Source organism: Balearica regulorum, chromosome 8 (genome assembly GCF_011004875.1).
Source record: "Balearica regulorum gibbericeps isolate bBalReg1 chromosome 8, bBalReg1.pri, whole genome shotgun sequence".
Classification (NCBI taxonomy): Eukaryota; Metazoa; Chordata; class Aves; order Gruiformes; family Gruidae; genus Balearica; species Balearica regulorum.
Genome location: NC_046191.1, coordinates 20,159,191 through 20,181,852, shown reverse-complemented (window position 1 = coordinate 20,181,852; position 22,662 = coordinate 20,159,191). Strand labels below are relative to the sequence as shown.

Sequence of the window (22,662 nt, the reverse complement as noted above, 5' to 3'; positions counted from 1 at the left end):
GGTTAGCCTTGTAATTCTAGATACATTACCATTACATGTTATCCGGAGCTCAGCTCCCAGTGCAGCTGAGGTTCATGCCACACGTAACTAACCACATTTGTTTTGCTGCCAGGGGACCTCCCTTGCTGCGGAGATGGGGAATGGCTTTATCCTACAAAAGAGCCGACTGAACTCTGCAAGGAGTCAGTATTGTGAGACCATGACCTTTCATACAAAATACTTAGAGGGCAACTGAGAGGTAGCAGAGTCTGGGGAGGGAAAGAGTCTTCATCTGAGCATTGGGAAATAAAGGGAGACAAATCATTTAAATTTAAAAATACAGCAAATGTGCTTGTTAAATAGACAGTGACTGTGTGATTCACATTTAGAGCAGAGAACAGAGTATTTTAGCTTTGGCATTAATGATTTGAACTACCAAACAGGCAAGATTTTCCTTACAGAAGCATCTGAGACAAAAGGTGGCCATAAATAATCAGCTAAATTAGCTCCACTTTGTTCTTTGCTTTGCTTCCTAAAGTTGCAAACTATTTCAAATTATGTATATAAATTTTGTGATGTGGACTGTTATGTCCATTGGGAGATATGCTCAGGCTTTTCAACTCATTTCCTCTGGCCCTTTTACTTTGGTCTGAGCCCAAAAGTGTTTTATGGGCCTCATCTGCAGAGGTGACGGGTGTCTGCGGATCATGTCGCACTGGCTGCATTACACCAGACACAAGTCACTCACTCCGAAGCATGCAGAACAGACTTGGAGTCTCCGAGATGCAGCAACTGCACTTCAGTCTCTAACCCGACAGAGCGATTACAACAATGTTTAAATCAGCCTGTGTCACCATTTGGGGCAGGTTCCTTGTCTCAGTGAAGCCATAATGTGGGTTTCAGCAGGAAAGATCCTCCTAGACCCCACAGAGCATTAAACTGCATGGTAGCTGTGGTTTCTAATCTGGGGTCTGCGGATGCTCAAGGATCTGTGGATTCGTTCTGAAGGCTCTGCAGGGATAATGAGGAAAAGCTGTTTTTTCAGGATGCTTATATTTGTTATGCAGATGTCCACACCTCAACCAAAAGCTTTCTTAGAAATCCACAGATAAAAAAAGTTTGATTTAAGACTCTCTCATGTACAACAATTTGATGCTAATACTTTGCCGGTCCTCATTCACAGATGGATTTTTTTCAGCAGGTACAGAAATTGCTTTCAAAGCACGTTTCCAATTCTCACTAAGCAGCCCTCACCTGCTAAAAACTCACTGGAGTTATTTTGTAATGTTTAAAAATGTATGGAAACCCAATCCTGTCTGGCATTGCCTCATAGAAATCAAACTCGGAACAAGAAAAAAACCTTCCTCTGAGGAGAATGTGGGAGCAAAGAAAAAAGCCACTGGGCAATGAGGACACCAAGAAAGAAGCAGCAGGTTATCTGACAAAATACAAGACTGGGGAAAGAGAAGGAGAGGGAGGAAAGGGAGCAAAGAAGAGAAGCAAATCTAGAAATCAGCCTGTAAGAGCAGAAAGCCACGCTAAAGCTCACTGCACCGTCTCCCTTGGCCTGGAAAACAGCAGGGTCACGGGCCACGGGCAGGGAGGCAGTGGCTGCGAGGTGGTACCTCCTGGTGCCCGGGCACCTCTGCCGGAGCCCTGCGGCCTGCGGCTCCTGGGGCAGGGACCAGTCCCTCCTGCAAAGTGCCAACCACGTTACTGTCAACCCACAAATTGCTGGTAACAACAAAAGCAACGGGTAAACACAAACAAAAAATGTGGCTGCATTTAAAGCAGGCAAGTGCCCTGCTCAGGAAAGGTTCATAAATGCCTCAGAATTCAAAACATATCTTTTAGCACAAACTGTCCTAGAAGAGTAGGGGAAGTAGTACTAAGGAATGTGTCACCCTGTGTCAACTGCACATTTACCAGCACCTGCGGATGGAGACTACATTGCAGCCCCTTGGAAAGATGGCACAAAGATGGAGGAAGCCTGGCGAAGCCTGGTTTTCCAAGTAGGATAGCAGAATAGCAGGTTTGGGTGCTCATTTTAGCCAAACAAGGCTCTCTGCAGCTGGCAAATAATTCAATTGAAAAGCCCTTTCTGGAGGGTGACCAGGATGTCAGTGACACAAGGAGTTACTGTTCCCAGGGGCATCTTTCTGAGGGCTGCTGCAATACCCTGGCGTTTTTAGACCAAAACCAATGTGCTCTGAGATGTCAGGGAGGGAGATGGCCAGGGCAGGAGACAAAATGCAGACAGGCAGGCTGGTGCTGGGATCATCTGGAGAAGCCCTCTGCCATGCTTTACCCCCAGCTGGCAGTGAAGCCCCACGCAGCTGCTTGCTTGCTCCCCCCAGTGTGGTGGGGAGAGGATCGGAAGAGTAACGCTGAGAATCTTGTGGGTTGAGATAAAGACAGTTTAATAGGTAAAGCAAAAGCCATGCATGCAAGCAAAGCAGAACAAGGAATATTCACCGCTTCCCATGGCAGGGAAGTGTTCAGCCATCTCCAGGAAAGCAGGGCTCCATCACACACAACGGTTACTTGGGAAGACAAACACCATCACTCCAAACATCCCCCCACCGTTCCTTTTTCTTCTCCCAGCTTTATATGCTGAGCATGACATCATATGGTACAGAATATCCCTTTGGTCAGTTGGGGTCAGCTGTCCCACCTGTGTCCCCTCCCAACGCCTTGTGCACCCCCAGCCTACTCGCTGGTGGGGTGTTCTGAGAAGCAGGAAAGGGCTTCGCTCTGTGTAAGCACAGCTGAACAGTAACGAAAACATCCCTGTGTTATCAACACTGCTTTCAGCACAAATCCAAAACCTAGCCCCTTCTACTATGAAGATAATTAACTCTGTCCCAGACAAAACCAGCACACCAGAAGTAAAACCTGTTTCAGGAGAAGGGTTCTGGTTTGACAAGAGCAGAATCAATGACAAAGAAACAGCAATTAGCATGATTTTAAATATTCCTCTAAAATACGCTATAAATCGCTTTGCCCTTGGGAGAGCCAGAACAAAAGGCGAGCATAAAACCGCAGGCAAAATGCAAAAGTCTCCATCTCGCTGTGCAGGCAGATGGAGTTATTTAGTAAATCCTCTACAGTCTTCTCTGGGCTATAAGAAAAGGAGAAAAAAAAAAAAGCTGCCCAAAGTTTCAGTCAATATTTACCTCTTGGGTTAATAAATTGTGATGCTGACTTCAACAAAAGTCAATATCTTCTGATTATTATACGCAGGCACCTTTTTATTTGTCCTCACTCATTGTATAATGAGTCACCCGTTTCCACTGGCAACTTCACTTTAATTTTGAATGTCTGAATTGAACAATTATTTATCCTCCAAAGGCATAAGACAAAATTACTATAAACTAGAGCTGTAAAATGTGGACTTAGGTTGTTATTTCCAGAGAATAAGCAAGCTTGGGTGGGGGGCAGAAGGGATCAAGGATTAAGCACAAAAAATAGCTGTTTTAAATCCTCTTTTAAATACCTCTGAGTGACAAGGAGCAGAGAGAGGAAAGCCCTGAACTGTGTTATTAAATACAATAAGGCTGCAAGTGTGGGAGGAAAGAAAAGACAACAATCTGGCCTGACTAGTGAACTTGTTTTAATGGAGCATTATTAGTCTTTCTCCACAAAATAACCAAGAGCAACACCAGAAAATACATGCCAAGGGCAACAAGTATAGATTCACATGCTTGCAAGCCAAGCCACAAAGGCAGATCTGAGTGAAAGTCACCATACACTTGCTGCTTCATTAGAGGTGGGCTGGGCCAGAGCTGGAGGGAGAGAATTCAGGGTGTTATTCTCATAATTATGTAATATTTTATATAATACCATAGGTGTGCGCTGTGCTTTCCTGAAAGAAATCAAAGCACGGCCTCCCCCAGCAAGATCAAGAATCAGCTAGAATCACATTTTTGCTCTTCAACTTCTCATTGTTTGAACATCTCCCACTGACTATAATAAAAAAATCCTTTCGGCTTACAAACCTTGTGATGCCGTGCAGCCACACAACCCACCATGCCCACCTTTTTTAAAAAAAGTAAGTTACTTTGCCAGTTTAAGTTTGTCTGGCTTGACATTATTCTATTATTAATCCCACTCTGGCAAACAACGGTGAGAGCAGCACATCTCTAGCTTAAGCACAGTCATTTTTGAACAGTGGAAAATCGGGAAGAGCAAATTGTGATCAAAACAATCATCAAAACAAATCTGGCTGTCTTTGTGAATGCTAATAAACCTCATATAAACCACCCTAGTGCGTTCCTTCTCGAAGCCACGTTACGTATCCCACATTAGGTATCTGCATGGCACTAAAAACAGTTCATTATGACCAAAGGAGGTAATGTTCTACTCACATGAAAATGAGTATAGAAACACTATTTTCAAACTAGAAAATAAGCTGTCATTTTCAGATGGGACATTCAGCCCAGTGTTTAGCAGTTTAATAAGTATTTTTGTATTATCTCTACTTAAATTCTATATTCTTCAAAAAGGTATATCTCAGAAGGAGCGGAGTTGGCCTGCCTGAGCTTCAGAAAAAGGATGTCATCACAAGTAGATTTTCCCTTCTACTTCACAAATCCTGTTTTCAGTTCACTTGCTATAAGCACATCTTAAATGGAGACCAGCAAACACAAAGTCATTTAGACAGCTCATACACCAAAAAGCAGGTGATTTTCTAAAGCAAAAATACATAAAAACAGAATTTAAAAAATTCTCCCCACACCAACAAGTCACAACCCAGAACCTGAGAATGCTGAAGGTCAACATATTAAAGGTTCATTTGATACCCTCAGACCTGCTCCTACTAAATACAGATGTTTTTCACCATTAACTTAGTTGAGATCCTTTATTTCCATCTAATGACCTCTGTCAGCAACTGCCACCATTACCACATTGGTACCAACAAGCAGACCTGCTAATTCATGTGCCATTAAACAGCATGCATATCCACAGCGAAAGTCTGGGAACTGTCTTGTGAGCAGAAATGAATGAAGTTTCAGTAGGTTTGAATAAATCTGTGAGCACTTTGTAGCCATAGAAGATTTTCATCAACAGCCTTTATTATAGCTTGGAAATGGCAACTGATTTAAACTCGAGTCAACAGACAGAAACTGCAATAAAGTGGTCAAAATATGGTTAGTTTCTGTGGTTTTCTGAAAGCCTAGCATGCTCCCAGGGACATGCTTACTTTGGAAAAGAAATTATACCTCTGCATATTTTAGCAGGCAATCATGAAGTACATTATCTTGAAGGGAATGGGAAGAATCAGACATAGTGGGACATTCCATTAATTTGGTTGACTACGATTGGAGCCCAAGATACGCTAAGCCAAACTTCTCCATAGCAACCTTCTCTGGCCAAACTCAAATACAGTAATTTATATATTTACTGTGAAATAAGGAAAAGTGTCCTAGTCTGCTTGTCCATGTTGGGTAAGACAAGCTGAGCTTCTCATTTATCTTTCAGAGGAAGGCCACCGCAGTGTCTGCCAACACCAGCATCCCAGCCAGATGCACTATTGCTATGCCATAAGTACCAACGGTCACTCTATATTACAGAGAAAAAAGTAACTATGATGGTTTTCATGATTGTAAAATGTTTTTTCTGCATTTTCACCCTTTCCTATTTCAAGGACAAAAGTCAAAGGACCTTAAACACCGGTCAGCCTTGTGGATAGCTGAGGTCTCCAGGTCACATCATTTTCATCAGAGAAAAAGAGTTTATATGCATGCATGTTTCCTGTGAGGCCAAACTGGGGATGACACAATTGCCCTTCCCTCCTATACATTTCCAGAACAGAACATCCATAAACAGAGGAGAGAGTATTCAATTCAGAATAAGCCATTTTTTGCAGTGGATTTGGAAATACTGTTCTTGTGGGAGATACATTTCCAAGGTCTCTTTCAAGATGCTGAGGTGGGACAGAAGAGTAGATAATTTCCATGATGATCCTGGTTTTGAGGTTATGCAGAGTCAGGGAGAGAACCTCTCCAAGGAGGGGCAAGTCCATCACCCACCACGAGAATGAAGAAGAAACTCCAAATTAGTCCTGTGCCATCCCCAAGTGCTGCAGGAGAGATAAGGAGAAGCATGGCAGGCAAAAGGTCCCAGCATTAGGTCACAGTGGAGTAACTCACAGCTTTTAATGCCATTGCAAGCAATGCCAGTGATGCGGAAGCGCAGGAGGTAACCGAATCAAAGTGCCACCGCCAGGCAGCACCTCACCAGGGAGCAGAGCTTGGACCCTGGTTTTGGGTGGGGTGATTGTTCCTCCCTGCCTTCTGCAGAAGGAAGCTTCACCCCTGCCACAAACCGTGCCGTGCTGCCAGCAGAGCCGAGCCTGGCACCGCGTAGGCAACGTGCCGCGGGCAGGGTCTCCACCGCCAAGCTTTGAGCAGCCTTCATCCACACCGGGAGCAGGCCACAAAGTGTCTCCAAGATAAGGACTGCAAGCTGGAGTTTGTTTTTAAATTTCACAGCAAGCCAGTGCAAAGAGTAGAAATGATGTTTGATGCATTTATCATAGCCTGTGCTGCTAAAGAGATTCAGTGAGCCTCCTAAATTAGTACAAGCTCCTGAATCCTAAAGAAATGTAAGAGGGTCTTGTGAAGGAAGGCAGGAGGCAGATGGTTTCTGCAATGGAAAATAACAAATTATTATTTTTTTTTTTAGAGAGAATTTTGGAGGTACTGAAGGATCATTTCTATTGGCAGCCAAGATACTACCAGATATAAATGTTATAAAATAGTAATTCAACAGTTATTTCTTCATAGTCACTCTCACTATAGGATGTATGTGATTCTAATTAATAACCTTAATATCTTCAGCTGGATGGATTTCTATTTTCTTCTTTGCTCTGTCTCCTCTTTATTTTTCCAAGCAATAACCTAAAATATAATGCACTGACCAGAGCGTAATGGAATAGACTAAAATATAAGAATCATAAAAATACTTGTTTACAATACAAGGCATGGATTAATATTAGCAAGTGTTTGAAAGTACTGAAAGTACTGAAAGAACATTTGCAGTCTCCACCTTTATGATCAAGTAAATCCTTGCTTTATGCAGAAAATAATATTCAATAAAGAATACAATCTAAATCTTGAATTATATAAAAATCACAACATGTCTTTTTTTGTGCTCCTCTAAAATTCAATAAATAGTTCAATAGATCTTCTTTATTCCTTTCCCCCTTCTGGGGAAAAAATGATTCTTAGGCAAAGAGCTTGCAGGCCAAATTTCAATCTGAAAATAATCTTTATAGCTGAGTTATAAAACAATGAGAATAAGGGTTTATGATGTGAAAGTTGATGCAGGCTTTACTGCTTTGGCATGATTGGTGAAGCTGTATTAAAAATAAATAAATTGAAAAAAAAAAACCAAACCCAAAACCACCACCAAAACAACAGGCATTCTCTATCCTTTGACTAAATAATAGAAGCTGTATGCTATCATGGCCATATAAATCTAAAGTCTTAAACCACTCCACCCTTATTATCTCTTCCAAAAGAAAAATGTTTATAATAATACATATATTGACTTTTGCTTTTTGTTCAATAACAAGATTTACTGCCCCACTCTTCAGTCAATTGTAACCTCTTTGGGTCAACAAATCTCGATACTGATCTCAATAGAATTCAATACCTGCTTATTACTTACCTCCATATTTAGACACCTTTCACAAATTCTTATGGGCATCCCCTTGACAAGAAGAAATGAATACTTTCTGTTTAGTTTCTATACAAAATAGGCTTGTATGCTTTTCACACACTCATTTTTAAAGCCATGAGATGATGCTGTATTTTAGGAAAACAATATTAAACATTAATTTCTGGAACTAGGAATTAAAGTTGTTCAGCTTCTCTGTGTGGTTTCCTTAAAAATTCACATACTGACCTTCTTGTAATTCCTATATTCTTCCCACATAAAATGTAATTGAGCAATCTGATATTTTGTCTTTGCTAACTGAGAAGGGCCAAGAATACTAAAAATTAAAAAGCTAGTTGCAAACTAACATCCCACAAGTTCAACAGAGAAACATAACAATCACTTTCTCAGTTGCATTTGTATAAGACTAACATAAAAAATAAGCCTCGAAATTCACGATCACACCTGAATTTGTATATGAATTAATTCTGTACTTACATAGAGTCAATCTTCAGATAACCTATTTGGTACCTAAAGTGTCAAATGTTTGCTATGAGAGGATAATCAAATCAGGACTTTGTGTCTTATATGTAAACAGATTAAATAGGAATTTATTTACCATACAACCCAAAGACTTGTATAAGAGTCTTATCATGGAGCTGGATAACGACAAATGTATTTTGGAATACTGTCTCATTGGACTTGGTTTTGAAAATTGGATTACTTACATCAAGCATGTGTTCAGAATGGAAACTGAGAACATACTGGTACAGAAGTCTGGAACACATGGTAAGGAAATGTCAACAAGTTGCAGAAGTTCTGTTCAAAAGCTCCTTTATAAGTGTCTGAAGCACCTGCAAGGAACATCACTGTACCGGTCCCTTCTAGCTGTACATGCAGTATAATTTTAGTTGTGTCAAATGCAGCAGACAACAGATGGAGCAATGACCCTAACCTTGAATATTATTATTATTTTGTTATCTTGTCTTAAAATCTTCAGTTCAGAACCTCACAAATGGCAGAGTATTTGTACTTCCAGCAATGGAACGGTAAAAGGATGGAAGGAAAATAATGACTCGGAAAAGTGTATAATCAAGACATAAATGTGAAAACAATGTTTAACTTTTTCTTTTTAGCCTAACCGGTGCAATTCATATAACACTGTTTAAGGCTTGCTTAATGTTGCACATTCCCATCACTGTCCCATAACATCTGCAGCTGAGGCTATGCAATCTGCTATAACTTTGCTTTCTTGCGTTTGTTAGTTAAATCCCAGAGTCTGAAAAAACTTTCATAAAGTGAAAATTTAGATGCAGTTTATGCACAGAAGATCCCATTCTCAACTTATTGACATCAGGTTTGCATATACCACAGGGGATAAAAGCAGTGCGATGCATGCGAATCATGCCTGGACTTACCCAAGAACTGTATTTGACTAACAAGGTGAACCAATTCAGAATTAAATGGTTTTTCAGGCTAAAAAAAAATCAATATTATTTATAGAATGTGATAGCAGGCCTAAAAAAAAAAACATTTCTAGCTTTTTAAAAATAGATAAAGCTATATTGATTTACAAAATGTAAGACATTAGGCTGCTCAGGTACACAGAACTGTCATGTAAAAGATCTAGGTCGAGCAACACCACTAAAACTCCCATTCATCCAATTAGTCAAAGAGCACAGGGAAAGGTCAAGCAAGGTTAAAGTGCTCTGTCTAGTGTCTGATATTCCTGCAGGATGACAAGTTATTCTTTATGACCAGCTTTAATGATCGCCCCCAACAGTCCGGTGAGGGCCACGTGCTCTCTGGGCAGAGGGGCTGCAGCAGGGAGGCACCGAGAGCCTCCCGCCTCCATCACACCCTGTCCCCAACCATGGCTGACCCTCTGCTGAGCCGGGTCTAACGGCAGTGCCATTGTTTACACCCTCACAGAACTGGATCTATAGGATGTTTTGATCCAAAACATACACGGATACGTAACTAGAAGAGAAGAGAAGGTAAGCCCAGCTTCCTCATCCCATCCCCTCTGCTGCAGAACTCCATGAGGAGGAGGAGTGCAAGCGTGCTACTGGAGGGCAGATGTGGTGGGATGCAGCCAGGAGTTCTAAACAAGACTGTATATGACTTGTGGAAGCTGCATGCATGCCAAGAGATACAGCAAAGATCCATCTAATAGGGAGAAAATGCTAAAATTAAACTACAGTAGCTTCCACAGAAGACTCCAGGATTGGTTTCTATTCTAGCAAATGGTGAGGATTATATTTATTGGACCTGACTGTGATGCATTTCCTTCACAAGAACTGATATTAGCAAAACCATCTCTAAATTAAAACATTAGTGCATTTTTATGTGATAGCAATTAAAGCGGGTGGACTTTGGATACCGTAATATGAAGGATGACAGTAATCAACATGGATGAAGTGCTGGTAGAAATACAGCAGAAATTCAACAAAGATCAAGTGCCAGAGTAAGGGGAAGAGAAGGAAAGAGGAAAAGACTGGAAAGCATTTCTTGAGGGCAAAAATAAGGTTAAAGGATGATCATTAACGTGCTACCAACACTCCACAGTTATAATGAGGACTGGGCAAATGAATACATAATAAAGAATAATAATAATAGTTGGGTAGTGACAGCTAGATGGGAAGAGGCAGAGGACAATAGGAAGATCGGTCTAATAACAGAGACATTCTGCCCTGACTGTGGCAAAGGCCTTGGAAGATGCTCAGAGGGAGGACATCTCCATGGAGATTCATGAAAGCTGTTCCTTATTATTATTTTGCAGAGCTATTTCTACACCTGCACGAGCCCTGAGGCCCATTCAGATTTCATGAAGGTCCGAGAAGATGAAACCTAGCTTTGAAATGGGAAGAGCTTAAGCGTAAGCGGTGTTTTACAACCTTGTGAAGGAGGTGGGCTAGCTACAGGTCTATCTGCGGAGAGGCTTTGCAGCGCTGCTGCCACGCCATGGTCCCAGCTCTGACAACCCACCTTTCCCAAGAATCTTCTGGGCATTTTAAAATATCACTTATGTCTCAACCCATCACTTTTCAGGTTTTGGTTTCAAAGTATCTTCGCGTTAGGTTATTGACCAAACACAGCATTCTGGATCAATGTCTTTACAGAGCAGAGGGGAACAAAGTGACAAGGGGAGGGGAAAACCCTGAACAGTTCAGGTTTACTCCATGCTAACATATGCACCTCATTTTCTGAAACAGAGTTCAGTTAGGATACAAACCATGGTCACTATTTGCAAAACCTGAGCTCCCTCATTCACTAATTTCCATAGCTGCAGAATTAATAGGATTGATTACAGCTAGCATTTGACTTGATTATATTTTAATTGAAAATGTGCAGATGTATTAAAGATTTTCTACTATCAGCCTTTCAGATGACAAGAGATGACGTGGCTGATGGAGCTACCAATGCAGCCAACTTTTAAGTGGGGTTTTGACTGCGATGGTTATTGTTACAGGAACCTCTCGAGTTCCAGCACGTATTTCACTGGCAGAAAGCAAAAAGTACTGCCGTGTTATGTATTCCATTCAAGTTTCTCACTTGGAAATAGTTATGATTGTCATCCTTGGCCAGGTTTAAATTGACATTTTTATCACAACATTCCTGGCATGGTACTGCAAGTTACTTGCTTGTGAGTAGTTATCAGCTGGCAAAAATTTAAAAGGAGGTTGGCTGATTAAAATTATATGCCAAGAGCTGTACAGAAACAACAAAATAACCAAAAGCAGCCAAAGGCAGCAAAGAGTCTTTAAAGAAAAAAAAAAAATTTTCCACAGAAAGGAAACTTATACAAGCGAGAGAGTCATAAATCGCATATCTTCATTTAATATTTGATCATCAAAAAGCTAATAATTAAAACTGGCAAGGTTAGGTTGGTCAAGTTTTACAGCTGAGCGCACTCCCTGAGCATGCTCAAATCAACACTTACGAGATTAATTTATAAGCTCTTCAAATTCTGAATCTCCAAGGTTTATGCTGTCTGTGCATTGTTTGCATAATACAGTTTTATACTACTAAAGCACTACCTATAAAGGGATTATTTTCATATTCAGCACGTTAAAGATACAGTACAATTCATAGATATCGTACTGTATTTATGCCTGAGATAGCAGGTAAAGTGTCTCTCGTTCTTATTATCCGTGAAGCAAACGTAGGAACGTGGATGTTTTGGGAGAGAGTGCACCCTTAGTGAAATTAATTCCCCAATGGTTTTATTAAAGTCTGCAAATTGCATTATTTTCCCATCATATTTGAAATATTGCACTTCCTTAATGCTTGCTCTAACCCATGGCATGCCATCTTCCCTGGGGTGTCTAGACATGGTGTCTTAGATTTATGTGTATGATCTCAGTGTGTTACAACATCACTCCTGACTAATGCATTATTACAATACTTACATATATTCCCAAGTGTCACTGTATTGATTAGAAAATCACCAATCTGCATATGCACACCATCTGTGCTTCAGAGAAGCAAAACATGCAGGATAACATTTGCCTTACTCAAAGGGAAATTCAGATACTACTAAAAGAACAAATGGGAACCCTTTTTTATGTTTTGTTTTGTAAAATAACAAAGAAAATGAATACTGTTTCTGCAAAACAAGAGTCAGTGCCTCTGACTGTTCAATACAGAAGCCTACGTAGCAAGGAGATTTACCTTATGTAACAAGATGCAAACAATCTGCCCTTTTAGAGAGACCAAATAACATGGAAGGGAAGCATACTGTTGCAATGAATTTAAAAAATCTCAGCTCAGGTGCAAGAATAGGGGGCTTTTCAGCAGAAGGGGCTGTAGTCAGCAATGAGTCCTTTCTCAGCTGAAAGCTGCAAGAGTGGTTGTAAAAGATGAATGAGGCCCTTGCTTACTGGGGTGAAATGCTTTTAAAGGACAAGAATCTGCTTATCTTTGATTGATTGCTCAGTCTGATACTTTCCTTTATAAAGTTTATTGACTACAAGCCCATAAATCAAAGAAAAACAAATCACAGGTTCAATTTTGGGGGCATTGACATCCTGCCATCTTGCAGCAATAGCTTAAAAGTCACAGGGCAGGGAAGAGGAGGGATACGGGGGACTCACGGAGACAAAAGCATCTATTTCACATAAACTATTACTTCAAATGTTTGTAAATGATTATTCATCTGTGCCCTATAACATTTTTAAGTCAAGAGAAAAATGCAGACAACCAAGCTGCCCAGATTATTTTTTTAAAGTCCTTAGATGCAGAATTTACAATTAACAGATGTACTTTTCATTGTGCTGCTGCGTGTGCCTCTGGTTCTGTGAGATTACAGTCACATTCCCACACATTCTCTGTAAGGATGCTACATTTACAATTTAAACTACCAAAGCAAGAATCAGATTTCTTTCAGGGGAAATTTGAGGGTTTGGGAAGCTCAAAATCTCTATACTGAAACACCCCATACAGTTGCATGTAAAGAAGGCACTAGCCATAGATCTTGCTCATCTGGGGCATACGGTATAATATGACAGCACGATAATACAGATTAATTTGCGCTGTTGACCTTGACACACTATTCTATTGTGTCTTCTTTTAAAGTCAGCACTTGGGTCACTAGAACATCTGGTGTTTAACAAAAAAAAACCCATTCTGAAGTGCTAAATGTGTTGAAACAAATGGAACGGTACTATCATTATACAGTGCAACCTCCCTGCTAGGGGTCTAATTTCAAGGCTACCCTGACTGAACTACATTATTATTAGTGGGTTTATAATTCACATCTTGCCACAGTACACAAAATACCTAATTATCAAAAGTATGCTTTTAAAAGCTGGACTGTGTTCCATGTAACTGGGACTGACTGTCACTTTCTTTTCATTTTGTCTGTGGAGTCATCTGGAAGGGCTCAGCCTGCACACGGCCGAACGTCCTGGCCTCGACCCAGCAGAGCTCTTTAGCACGCACACGTATTTCTACACACAAATAGCCCCCTATATTTTAGCAGGGCATGCTTTGAAGTTATGTGCATGCTAGACTACCTTGCTGAGTGTATGAACTGGGTTTGCTACATTGGCTAGAAATCGCGCTCAGTATTGCATCCTCCCTGTCTTACACCCCGTTATTTTCAGCTTGTGCTCGAATCTAACCTCGTGCTCAGCGCTGGGAAAGGCCGACGCAGCCCTTTAGGAGGAGACTAAAGATCGAGGAGACAATTGGTGCCAAAGAGTAAGCAGCTTCATTTCACAGGCGTATTTCCATGGTATTTAATATGAAAAAGGAAAAGCAAAGGGTAATGACTCTGCCCTAGAAGGTTTCCCGGTGCCTGAGTGCCCCTCTGACACCGCTGCCATCCCCACACCTCTCTCACCACTCTGCCAGCTATCTCCCAGCAAGAGATTCTCCACGTAACCAGACACACTGGTTGTCTTTGCAGGATCCTGGAGGATCTCAAAGCTTCCATGGAAAGGACTAACAGTTTCCAGCGGTCTGATGACTGTTTCCCGACCTGAAGCAGATCCCAGGGTCTGCTAGCATTTCAGCTTTCCCAGTTAGTAGGGAGGCACACCACCCAAGCGGGGCTCTCCGACTGCACTATGTTTGTGCTCAGAGTCGCAGGGGGCTGATTCTCTCCCGCTTCAGAAATCTGGCAGTCATTTATGCCCCAGCAAAGCAAGTATGGAATGTTACTGCTTTACTTTTCCACCTGTGTCCCGGTTTCAGCTGAGAGCGTTAATTTTCTTCATAGTAGCTAGTGTGGGGATATGTTTTGGATTTGTGCTGGAGACAGCATTGATAATATAGAGATGTTTTTGTTCTATGGACCTTTTGTTGAGCAGTGTTTACACAGAGCCAAGGCCTTTTCTGCTTCTCGCACTGCCCTGCCAGCGGGATGGCTGGGGGTGGACAAAGAGTTGGGAGGAGACACAGACAGGACAGGTGACCCAAACTGACCAAACGGATATTCCACACCATATGACATCATGCTCAGTTTATAAGGAGCTTGGGGGAAGATGGAGGGGGGGGCCGGCGGCATTCGGAGTGATGGCGTTTGTCTTCCCAAGTAACCGTTACGCGTGACAGAGCCCTGCTTTCCTGGGGATGGCTGAACACCTGCCTGCCCATGGGAAGTGGTGAATGAATTCCTTGCTTTGCTTTGCTTGTGCGTGCGGCTTTTGCTTTACCTATTAAACTGTCTTTATCTCAGCCCATGAGTTTTCTCACTTTAACTTTTCCAATTCTCTCCCTCATCCCGATGGGGGGGAGTGAGCGAGCGGCTGCATGGTGCTCAGCTGCCAGCTGGGGTAAAACCATGACAACCTGACTTGCACTCGCTCTACAAGCATGGGCAGAAAGGAATTAGCTCTGAGAAATGCACCAGTAGCTGATTACTATGTGTCTGACCTATTAACGGGGGTTTTTTGATCGGGTGGAAAAAATCCTCACAGTCAAGAGCATGCAAAAACACTATAAGCATCTCTGAACTAAAATGTGGGAATGGCAATGCCTGGGAAGGGACCGGGACCCCCAGCTGCTCAGAAAAGGGAACCTGAGCGGTCTAAGGTGAGCATGCAGATGTATTTACAAGGAGCAAGGGATGTGCACGCTGAGCCAAGCAAAGAAGGGGCGACAGGAAGAGGCTCGAGGTCGTTTGGCACAGAAAAGTAACGGCCCAGAAAATGTCTTTGACTCACAGCAGGGCTGGAGGAGGAGGAGGTGGCTGTTACGGTGCGACTTGGGCCAAGGTGAAGTCATTTCCAGTTGTTTTAAATGAGATTTCTGCCACGAAGTCCCAGCTGATCTCCATGAGAAGTTTATATATGGTTACTGAAAAGAAGAAAAAAGAAAAAAAAGACTGACACCTCTGCATGGGAAGACAGCATCAAGCAATCAATTGCCAAAGACCTAATCTCATTAACTCTTTCTAAGATTTCAGCTGTCAGTCTGTAGTCAGCAGCTAGTGGAAAACTGAGTACAATGAGCGAGACATCTTTTAAACATTATTTTTTCAGGCCCTCTTCCTGATCTTTTATACTTGTTTGTTCTGCAGTTTCTTAGAAGTTACAACTGCTGAAGGAAGTAGAGAAAATCCAGAAAAAAAAAAAAATAACCCACTCTCCTATGCAGCTTCATGCCGCTGGGTCAGTGATTAACAAAGACAAGGTCCTACTGCAGGGAAGCTAAATGGAGTTCATTATGGACATGAAAGTTAGCAGGGCCAAAAAGGTGAGACTATAGGAAAGAGGATGAAATAAGAGCCTAACAAGTGTGGATTTTACTTCCTCAGTGCAATAAGGGCAGCTTTTAACTACCGACTACTCTAAAAAAATATATCTAGATAATAGCACGTTTAAGATAGGTACTGTCCTATATACTATGCTATACTGTCTTGTATATACTCAGGAATATTAAAACTATCGCATATTACTTACAAAAATCTGTGTTGTGCTACAATGAGTAATCTTTGTTTTGCAGACTGAAAATTTGGTTTTGCACTTTTTCCTAGAAAAATGAGCAAAATGGAAAGAAAGATGAATAGCATTTAAGTGGACTAGAATGATGTCATTAAGCCTAGATGGAGACATCTACCTCAAAACCGGACAAAATGACAAGTTTATCACCAATGCTCATTGCTTCAGTACCTTGGAAATGCCAGTGCTTCCTGGGGGTGCTTCCCAGCAGGAAACTTCCTGGAGAAGGAGACTTCAGACAGCTTGCTCCCATGCTCACTGACAGAGTCTGGGACTAACAGCCAGCAGGTGCTGAGATATGAGAGGATTTTCTTGGCCCTGAGGTTTGCAAGTGATAGCCTGTGTCTCACTCACAGATTATTTTGGCCATACACTGTAGTACCAGGTACCTGGGCAAAGACGGTCAACTCTTACACTGTGTCATATTTTCTCCCCAAAACTGACAGTGAGCAATCAGGAGTACTTTCAGGAGTACTTCTAGTTTAGGCCATTTCCACTTACCTTGATTTCACACTGGCTCTACCCCCTGTTCTTGTCTTTTGCTAGAGAACCTAGAGTTTTCTGCTACAGCTGCCAATGTCCTGTATTACCAAAGAGCCCAGGTGGCTTCACCACAACACTCCCAAGGTGATGTTTGAGAAGGTGCCGGTCAGTCGGTGACCATGAGATGCTGGCCACTGTAGAAGTTACTTAGAAGTGGAGCTCACCTGCAAAATGACTATGTGATGGTGAGGCTAGAAAACCAAGTACTTTTCAAAATAACTTACTTAATTAGCCTAGAAAAATCAGGCCCAAAGGAGTTACAAAAAGTAGCAAACCAAAGTCTCGATGAAGCTTCAGTCCACAAGAGATCAAAGGCTCCTAAGGAGGAGTGTCTAGGCAAATACCTTTGTCGGAACATACATCCAGTAACTTCAACGTGTAAATAAATGTTTTCAGGGAAACGAAAAGACAAAACGTGACTTGAGGTCCTCAATTCCAGAACTGCCTGATACCTAGAAAACTGGGAAGAAGGAGAGCGGATAAGTAGCTGATGAACAGTAGTATATTGTAAGTAACAACCTCAAGGATCTCTGTACAGATTAGCTCTCAATAATTTTAACCATATATAGTATGACAACAACATCTTTACTTTATTTTATTGTTGCCAGTATTTTAGTGTTACATAAACTATTCTTCTGAATTAATAATCATAGTAACACTTTTCTGGGTGAGGGGACTTTAGACCTTTTATGAGATACCATTTAGGAGATGATCTGTTGTCTAAGTAACCCTTAGAATAGGCAGGAAGAATAAGATGTTAGAGTAAATTGATGTGGCATTAACTTGCTTCCAACTGCTTGTTAATGGCAGTGAATTCAACGAGCAGCACATCCTAGAAGGGGGAAACTGTCCCCGTTTGCACCATTGTGCAAAGCAAACCTCAAAATAAAGCAAGAGGATGACACAAAGAGCTACTTACCATAAGCATCCCTGAACAACTGCAGGCTCAGCAGAGAAGACAGGGACGAAACAAAGCAAGTCTGAGTAAACTAGGCAAGAAGAAAAAGGAACCAACAGACAAAAATTTAAACTTTCAGCAATTGTTAACATAAGAATTTTTATGAAACTTCCTAGGACCTTACAGTCGTGCTGTTCTTCAGAAGGTGAAGGGCAGTTTGAAATAGAGTTCTGTGATTTAAAACTCTTTAAGTATTTGGGTGAAAATCTGGCTTCTAATAGCAAAAACACACCCCCCTACCCCAAATAATACCAAAAAACCTACCATACTGGCACATGGTGAAAATCGTTGTAAGAATATTGCTAAACCATGTAAGATCTTGAAAATATCATACTTTAACTTTGCTCCCACTGTTACATATTCTCAGATTTGAAAAGAAAATGAAGAACCTAGTTTCTTATTTTGCTCAGATAACAACAGTTATAAAAATAGATTAACTGTCAGTATCATGAATTAATATCACAGAAGTACAGAGGCTCAAATAACAGGCTTAGGCCATAAGCAAAGCAGCAAGAACACAAAGCTTATGCTTTGACCTGGGAAAGGATAACCACATCGCTACTGTGGAAAAATGCTTACATAAAATGAAATTTGTGTCTAATAATTCTGTGTACTTTTAAAATCTACATTTTTTTTTTGTTCTACATATAGAGGCAGCTTTTGATGTTAAAGCATAACACACTAGCTACAAAAGCTGATGCTCAAGTTAAAAATCTACAGCTTTTAGTTCATGCTTTCAATTCCCCCCCAGTCTTTTTTTTTTTTTTTTTTTTTTTTTTTTTTCCCCCTCTGAACGTCTAAATGATAACATGTTTCAAGTAGCTTCTCCTTCCCTGGAGTTGAACAAAATTGAAAAGATCAAAGTTAGTGCAATCTTGTTCAAAGGTGAAGAGGTGAAATCTTATGTGTGCTGGAGGATCAGAGCAGATAGAAACGTACAATGCTTAGTGTGTGACACCTGAAGCCCACTTTCATCAAGGTACCTCATTTTCATCTGAATTCAGAATGTATCTCATTTTATGGTAAAATAAGGAACAGCACAGTATTAGCTTGGTTACAAAGAAAAGAAGCCCTTCCCCAATACTGAAAAGTAAACATCAGTAAAAGGTGAAAATGGTCAATTTTTTTAGAATTACTAAATTCACCACATCAAATTCTATATTCCTTCTTTAAGTAGCATTTATATAATTGAGTAAGATGAAGCCATTACACCCACAATGTTTCAAGTATCATAATGCTGTTGATAGTTGAAGAGTTTCTTGAAAAAACACTGTGTTTTGAAGGGGGCTGCAGAGAGGGACATCTAAAAAAGGGTATGTTTTTTTTCCATAAAATCTTCATGCGACTGATGTGCCCTGACATAATGTATCACGATGAAATACAGCTGCCAAAAAAGAACTTCAAATGATGCCCTTTTTCTGGAGAGGGAAAAAAAAAAAGTGATAAGAAAATAGGTACCTTTTCAGCAAAAGCTTTTAAAGCTTTAAAAGCACAGCAACCAGTAAAAAGGTTCTCAGGTAAAGGCTTCTTTACTCAATTTTGTCTAAGTACCTAGAAGCTAAATGGGGGGAAAAGGGTATGGAAAATAATGCTCCAGCCTCTGTGAGAACCAGAGACATCCTGAACACAAGACACCGTGACACGGGAAGACAAGAGGATTTTAATGTCCTTGTCTTGACATGGCATTTTCAAACACAATGCAAGGTCCATTTCCAAATTACTGGGAATTGTGCTACATTATGCTAATAATGCTGATCTGATTATGTTTTAGCATAAATCTGGACTTAAGCATGGCAAAGAGGTCACAAACATGCAAAGATGCAGAAGCTGCGTCCCTTTTTCAATACGTAGAGTTTCTTTTGCACGCTTTCCTGTCCTAGGGCTGTCGCTATAGGGCTCTCTTAAATTCCAACTTGTACTTTGCTGCCTGAAAGCAATAAGTATTATTGTATATATTGTCTATTATGGGTCAAAACCTTGACCTGAAAATCAGGTCTGCTCAGGAGTACTATAAAAGTCCCTTATATACAGCCCTTCTAGGAGCAATCCCACACAGCTACTTGCCAAAAGCCATTTCTCAAGGATTCATGCAGCACATCCACACCCAAATTCCTGCTTTAGTTTTCTTTCAAACCTCAAGACTGCGAGAAAATCTGCTAAAATATGTGTTTAGTCTTCCAGTGGTAGCTCCAGAAAATGAACACCTGGCAACAGAGCATGTGGGGATGCTGGGGTCTGCAGGCTGGGCGTGAACTGGGGTTCAGGGACAGAACAGAGACACAGGTGACAAGACACCCAAAGAAGCGAGACCCAAAGATTAAGAAAGCACATGCAGAAAGTCAACATAATACATATGCACGATTACACTGGGTGCAGCTGAATCTTTCAGCAAACTACTACCTTATACTAAGTCAGATATAATGTTGTTCAAACTTCAATACCTTTTGGATTGTCAACCGGCACAGATTTGTACTAGTTTTCTTCTTGCCTACATAAACAGCCACCTCCACCTATCACAAAGTATGATCTAAAATACACATAAGCAGGTGCCAAAGAGGTGACACAATCTGCTGGTTCACATGGGTTAGCACAGGGCTTAGAGACATCAAGCCCTCATCGTTTCCTCTTCATCTGCATTTCGGGTCACCATTTCTCATTTTACCTTTGGGGTACAGAAAGAATTGATCTATCGTCCTACATCCACTGCCAGCCCCTGCGATTAATCTGGGCAGATAACCGTGACGGTGCTGTAGGTAGACTAAATCTCTTGATGACAGGGAATCTCTGTGTTTCATAAGACATGTTACATTGACATAAAGTACATAAGGATCAGTCACATTGTGCAGCACAGAGCGGCTGACTTGCAAACAGAGGTTGTGCTGACTGTTTGTCTTTATGAGTTTGCTCTTGCATTTTGGTGGTATGTAGACGGTCGAATTTGCTGCTTTGAAAGGGGTGACCTGCTGGGATTTCAGGCATCTTCTGAAGTGCTCCGCAGAACTGACTTCAGTCATTTCCTTAACCAAACACTTCTGCAGTGTTCAGACGCTCCCAGCAAACCTCCTAAGCTCCCCTACGCGCCGGTGTTTTACATAAATCATGAACAACGTGCTGTAAGCCTAAAGACGGCTTTTAGTCGCTGAAGCCCACGCCAACGGCGCTGTGTTTGAGGCACGGTTTCTCTTTCCTACGTGACCGTCCCATTCGTCCGCACGACAGAAAACACGCAGCCAGTCACTACTCTGGTACTCACCGCAAAGTCTCGCAAGGCGGAATAACAGGTCAGATGTATCATACTGTTATTGTTCCTTTCTGTATTCGTATTTGTTATGGACTATAAACCCCGATGATCTCATGAAGGGCTGTGACCATGAATCCCAATTGGCTGAGCAGTGCTATTTCATGGCGGGGCAAGTCCGGCGGTAACAAATTCAGTCAACATAATGATTTCAGTTTCACTGCACCGCTCTGCTTCCTGGGAACCTGCAGGAGATGACTGACTGTGTCACGATCATAAATTCAGACACATACAACGCTGAAATTTCTTACGGAGCTTTAAGTCCCCGTGAAATGTCAGCCTAATAAATATGGTGATCATATTTGCTATTTGGCAAAAATATTAATTAACCAGGAAAAATATATTCCCCAAAATTATGCAACAGAAAAAAAATATTTTTTTTCTTATTCGTGGTTATATGAATGCAAAATGCCATGGATTCTTCATCTTTAATACCTAAGGGATTTATAAGCATATTGCATCCATAAAACTCGGTTCATCAGTACAGTACACAGCCCAGATATGCATATTTAATTACTCTGAAAGTAATTTACTTGTACAGATGGTGGTATTAGAAGGTCTGACTTCAATTTAAATTATTTCTATTTGAAAAAGAATGTTATTTCGCTATGAATCTTGAGTGAAGAATTCACTCTTATTACAGATGAATAATACTTGACAATTGTAATTAATCTGTGACTAATCTAATACTTCCTCAATGAATATTTTGCTTCAAATTTTACAAACCGGAGCATCTTCTTTCCAGGAGGTTGATCTAGTAGCATTTCATATCCAAACCTGCTCACTGTGAGGGACCCCATCGTGCTCTTGGGGTAAGCGAATAAAAAGCCACAGATTTTGTTGAACATGCCCGAGACGTCCCAAGGCAAGGAGACATTGCAAAATTGTTTGCATTTTTCTGTATGCGGGGATTAAAGCGAAAGGGTGCATTTCAGGAAAATACCTGCCAGGCATAAGATTTCAGGAAAACAGTGGCTCGATGTGCATGCGGCGAGTTTGGGACAGGCTTTAATGGGAAAGGATTCAGAATACCCTGTCCTGGCCACGGGCAGTGAGTTGTCCCAGCAGCACCAGCAGCAGGGCCATGCCGGGTGCCCACCCCGCCATCCCCCGGCTCCACCACTCCAACAGCAGCAATTCCCAGGAGCCAGCGTGCAGCAGAGGCGGCGAAAGCTGCCAGCATATTGCATTAACTCTTACACCCTTCCTGGGAAAACACGACTGCTTCTTCAAACGAGATTGTTTTCTTGTACAGCACTGTAAAAGGTCTACATGTGTTTGTTAGACTTTCTTCAGCGAACGTCTGTCTTTATTAAAGCGATGGCTATCTCGGAGGTGGCTGCCGTGGTTGCTATGGTAAGCATTCATGTTTTATTGAAGACTAAATGGCCACAACCCTCATAAAGGGCTCCTGAGTGGCCCTAAAATGTGCTCTGTCTTCCCCTTCCCCCACCTCGCTCCTCAGGACAAAACAAGTTTTTGACAGTCGATCTGATTTTGAGGGCCTACCCTCAATAAGGCGCTTTGTCCCTTCTATCTATGTAACTTTAACCTTGTGGTCTGGATTTAATACAACAAACCAGCCCCTACAGACCTGATTCAGAGACCTGGAAAGCACCTGAATTTCCCAGAGAGTTCTGGGGGAGCTGGAGATTATGGGTGAGCTGCACCTCTGAGCCCCTCTAAGACCTCTAGCACCACACGCCTTTGTCAAATTAAAATTGGGGAAACAAAAAAAAACTAAATCTGATCACACTGGCTGGACCAGCAATGCC

General features: G+C 41.4%; 1 long non-coding RNA gene across 3 annotated transcripts in view; it reads right to left on the bottom strand.

The window, feature by feature from the left end:
* Positions 1-4,322: 4,322 nt before the first annotated feature.
* Positions 4,323-22,662, bottom strand: part of LOC142602680 (uncharacterized) — a 36,671-nt gene continuing 18,331 nt past the window's right edge. For 2 of the 3 annotated variants that reach the window (XR_012836441.1, XR_012836443.1), the window contains exons 2-6: positions 20,031-21,072; positions 17,551-17,620; positions 16,976-17,091; positions 15,312-15,444; positions 4,323-6,627 (exon numbers count right to left, since the gene is read on the bottom strand). This is a non-coding gene — a long non-coding RNA (uncharacterized LOC142602680). The remainder of the gene's footprint in view (positions 6,628-15,311; positions 15,445-16,975; positions 17,092-17,550; positions 17,621-20,030; positions 21,073-22,662) is intronic. The other variant, XR_012836442.1, reaches the window with a different exon arrangement.